General features: G+C 39.7%; 1 pseudogene; it reads left to right on the top strand.

Moving 5' to 3' along the window:
* Nucleotides 1–303: 303 nt before the first annotated feature.
* Nucleotides 304–4,485, top strand: LOC147998357 (fumarate hydratase, mitochondrial pseudogene; annotated as a pseudogene).
* Nucleotides 4,486–4,944: the final 459 nt, after the last annotated feature.

The raw sequence follows: 4,944 nt of genomic DNA, 5'->3' as shown, positions 1-4,944 counted from the left end.
ATATTAGGTATAGTGTGAATATATCACAGCATAATAAAGTATAGAGTCCCCTTAAAGCACATCCAACAGTGATAAACTGCAACCTGTCCCCTGTACTTCATTTTCTAATTCACAACTTTTCCTGTATTCCCAGAGGCCTGCTGTCACCAGGGACAAAACAAATAAAAATCCATCCCAAGTTCTCACCTGTCAAATCCCCTTAAAATATCCAACAGCTATAAACTACAGCCTGAACTCCATCTTCTGACACACAACTCTTCATGATTTCCAGTAGAACACTGAAACCAGTGACCCTGGACCATGATGGTGCAAGGGAGCCCAGAGGCAAATTTACCAACCAAAATCACAGAAGCCACAGAGGCCAAAAACACTTCAGAGTGGAAACCCTACTGCAACTGAAAACTAGCTATTCACCAGCACTCCAAGTCTCACTAGCCAGAAGACAAAGAGGGGCAAAAACATCCCCTAAACCACTATCCAACAAAGATAAATACAGAAATCAGCATCTAAACTTAAAATAACTGCAAAACCCTAATGGCTAAAGACTAGCACAAAAATACAATAAAAAAAGTCAGGGAAATATGGCACCATCAGAGACCATCCAACTTACTACAGAAAGATCTGGATATCCTAACAGACAAAACACAAGAAAATGACCAGAAATCTAATCTTTTGAAAATAATGGAGGTCCTTACAGAGGAAATGAGTAAATCTCTTAAAGGAATACAGGGAAATACAATCAAACAGGTGAAGGAAATAAAAGTAAGACCTGAAAAGGGAAATAGAAAGAATAAAGAAAACATATATGAAGTTAATCATGGAGATCGAAAATCTAAGAAAGAGAACAGGAGTATCATGCAAGCATCACCAACAGAATCCAAGAGATAGAAGAGAGAATCTCAGGCATAGAAGTTCAGATAGATGAGATTGATATATATCTCAACAAAAAATGTTAAATCTAAAAAGGTTCTGATGCAAAACATCCAGGAAATTTGGGACACTATGAAAAAAACAAACCTAAGAATAACAGGCATCGAAGAAAGAAAAGGTTACCAGCTCAATGGCCCAGAAAGTATTTTCAACAAAATCATTGAAAAAATTTTCCTAACTTAAAGAGAGGCATATAGACGTACAAGAAGCTTACAGAACTCAAATAGATAGGATAAAATACATACATAATAAATGTATAAAACAAAAGCCAAGTAACATATAAGGACAGGCTCATTAGGGTTACAACTGATTTCTTAACAGCAACTCTAAAAGTCAGAAGAAACTGGACAGACATCATACTGACCCTAAGAGAATACAAATGCCAGACAAGACTACTATAGCCAGCAAAATTTTCAATTACAATAGATGTATAAAGCAAGATATTCCATGATGAAAGCACATTTAAATATCTATCCACAATCTAGCGCTACAAACATATTAGAAAAGTGTCCAACCCAAAGAGGTTAACTACACCCAAGAAAACTTAGGAAATAAATAAGGTAACAGCAGCAAAACCAGAGGAAATGACACACACACACACACACACACACACACGAACACACACACACATATATACACACACACATACACACCACCAACACCACCATCACCACTACCACCACCACCAACAACAACAACAAAATAGTAGTAATTAGCAAGCTTTGGTCTTTAACATTTTTCAGCATCAATGGACTCAATACCATAATAAAAAGACATACTATCAAAATTGATACAACAACTGGAGCTCATTCTCTACATGAAAAAAACACCTCAACTTCAAAATAGATATTACCTCAGAGTAAAGAGCTGGAAAAAGGGGTTTTCAAGTAAATGGATCAAGGAAGCCATTCTAATATCTAACAAAATAGATTTCTCACCAAAATTAATCAAAAGAGACACAAAATACTTCATACTCATCAAAAGAAAAATTAACCAAGATACAATCTCAGTTCTCTACATCTATGCTCCAAGCACAAGGGTATCCACTTTCATAAAAGGAACATTACTAAAGCTTAACTCATATATTTAACCTCACACATTAATAGTCAGACATACCATCACCCCCATCTCAGCAATGGACAGGTCATCCAATGAGAAATTTAACAGAACAATAATGAAACTAGCATGTGACTCAAATGCATGAAACAGATAACTACAGAACATTTCACCCACATACAAAAGAATATACCTTCTTCTCAGCAATTCATGGATTCTTCTCCAAAACTGACCATATACTCAGTCACAAAGCTCATCTCAACAGAAAAAAGAAAATTGAAATAACCCCTTCTATTTTATCTGACCAACCAATAACTGGCCCAACTTAAAACCCATGCCATGAGAGAGCCTACCTCTGAAACTATTAGTGATATTCTGCTATACTTGCAGACAGGAACCTAGCATAACTGTCATCTGAGGGGCTACACCCAGTAACTGGTGGAAACAGATGCAGAGACCCACAGCCAAACATTAATTGGAACTTGGGGAATCCTGTTAAAAAGGGGGAAGGAACCAGGGAGGTCAAAGATATCTTTAGAATACCTACAGAATCAACTGCCCTGGGTCAACAGGGGCTCAAAGAGACTAAACTGCCAACTAGAGAGTCTGGGATGAGACTCTATGCACATATTTAACATTTGTGCACATCGGTCTTCATGTATAACTCCTAAGGTGTAAGCAGGGGCTATATTTGACTACATTCTCCGACTTTGAGTCTCTTTCATCTATCTGGGCTGCCTTTTCTAGCCTCAACAGAAGATGTACCTAGTCTTATTGCAAGTTGGTATGACAAGACTCCTTGACATCCATCAGAAACTTCCTCTTTTCTAAGGATTACAGGAAAATTAGTTGATGGAGGGATGGGAGGTTAGAGGAATGGGCCGGGAGAAGAAGAGGGATAGGAAGCTGAAATAGAGATTGGATTGTAAATAAATAATTAGTAAATGAATAAAAAAATTGTTAAAAAGATATTTTGGGCTCAGCTTTCTACCCACATACAGCAGCACCATGAAACAGTCACTCTGACTCTTTGCATGCTCACCATTGTCTCCTATGGGCCCTGTCTTCCAGTGTTGCAGTGCCAGGAAGGAAGCCAGACAACCAAGGTATCCTCTGAAAGTCGCACCAATAGCAAGCCAAAATTCCTTCTGTATAGAATAAGACACATTTGGTGAACTGAAGTTCCTAATCGGTAAGTATAATGTTGCTCAGACTGTGAGATCAATTATGAACTTCAAGATTGGAGGTACAGTTGAACATATGCCAATCCCAGTTGTTAAAGCTTTTGGCATCTTGATGGGAGCTGCTGCTGAAGTAAACCAGGATATGGTCTTGATCCAAAAATTACAATAATGAAGGCAGAAGATGAGGTAGCTGAAAGTAAACTAAATGATCACTTTCCTCTACTGCTGTGACAGACTGGATCAGGAACCCAGACAAACATAGACGTAAATGCGGTTATTAGCAACAGAGCAATTGAAATGTTAGAAGGGGAACTTGGCAACAAAAACACTTTGTACCCCAATGACCATGTTAATAAAAGCCAGAGCTAGAATAACACCTTTCCCACAGCAATGTACTTTGCGGCTGCAGTGCAAGTTCAGAAGGTTCTCTTGCCAGGACTACAGAAGCTGCATGATGCTTCCAATACAAAATCCAGACTTTGTGCAGGTCATCAAAAATGGGTGAATTCACATGCAGAAGGCTGTCCCACTCTAGGGCAGAAATTCAGTGGTTATGTTCATCAAGTCCAGTATGTGATGGTGAGAATAAAATCTACCTTGCTTAGAATCTCTGAGCTCGCTGCTGGAGACATTGCCAATGGAACAGGATTAAACACCAGGATCTATTTCACAGAAAAAGTGGCTACAAAAGTAGCAGCACTCACGGATTTGCCTTTTGTCACAGCTCAGGATGAGTTTGATGCTCTGGCAGCTCATGATGCTCTGGTGGAATTTAGTGAACCACGAACAGTACCGCCTGTAGTCTGATGAAGATTTCAAGTATTATTGCCTTTCCTTGGTTCAGGTTTCAGAGAGCTGATCTTGCCTGAGGGTGAGCCAAGGAACAGTAGCATGCCAGAAAAAGTGAACCTTACTCAGTGTGAAGTGATAACCATAGTTACAGCCCAAGTCATGGAGAATCATGCTGCTCTTACTGTTGGAGGCAGCAATGGACATTTGGAACTGAATGTTTTTAAACCAATGATTAAGAATGTGTTGTACTCAGCTAGGCTGCTGGGGGTGCATCAGGGTCCTTTATAGAGAACTGTGTGAAGGGTATCCAGGCCAACACAGAGAGAAGCAACAAGCTAATGAATGAGTCTTTGATGTTGGTCATAGTTCTTAATCTGCATAAAGAGTATGACAAAGCAGCGAAGTTTGCCAAGACCACATTCACGAAAGGATCAATCTTGAAGGAAATGGCTGTTGAACTCGGCTCTCTCAAAGCAGAGCAGTTTGATGAGTGAATCCCAAGAACATGCTCAGTCCAAAGTGACTTAAATAAATTTATATTACAATAAAATTGCATGATTGCTTTAAAAAGATCAAAATGTGAATGCTTCACTCCTTCTTTAAAGGGGGAACAAGAATACCCTTGGCAGGGAATAGAGAGGCAAAGATTAAAACAGACACAGAAGGAACACCCATTCAGAGCCTGCCCCACATGTGGCCCATGCATATACAGCCATCCAATTAGACAAGATGGATGAAGCAAAGAAGTGCAGGCCGACAGGAGCCGGATGTAGATCTCTCCTGAGAGACACAGCCAGAATACAGCAAATACAGAGGTGAATGCCAGCAGCAAACCACTGAATTGAGAATAGGACCCCCGTTGAAGGAATCAGAGAAAGAACTGGAAGAGCTTGAAGGGGCTCGAGACCCCATATGTACAACAATGCCAAGCAACCAGAGCTTCCAGGGACTAAGCCACTACCTAAAGACTATACATGGACTG

Source organism: Rattus norvegicus, chromosome X (assembly GCF_021556685.1).
Source record: "Rattus norvegicus strain SHRSP/BbbUtx chromosome X, alternate assembly SHRSP_T2T, whole genome shotgun sequence".
NCBI classification, from domain to species: Eukaryota; Metazoa; Chordata; class Mammalia; order Rodentia; family Muridae; genus Rattus; species Rattus norvegicus.
This window is presented reverse-complemented; position numbering and strand designations above follow the sequence as displayed.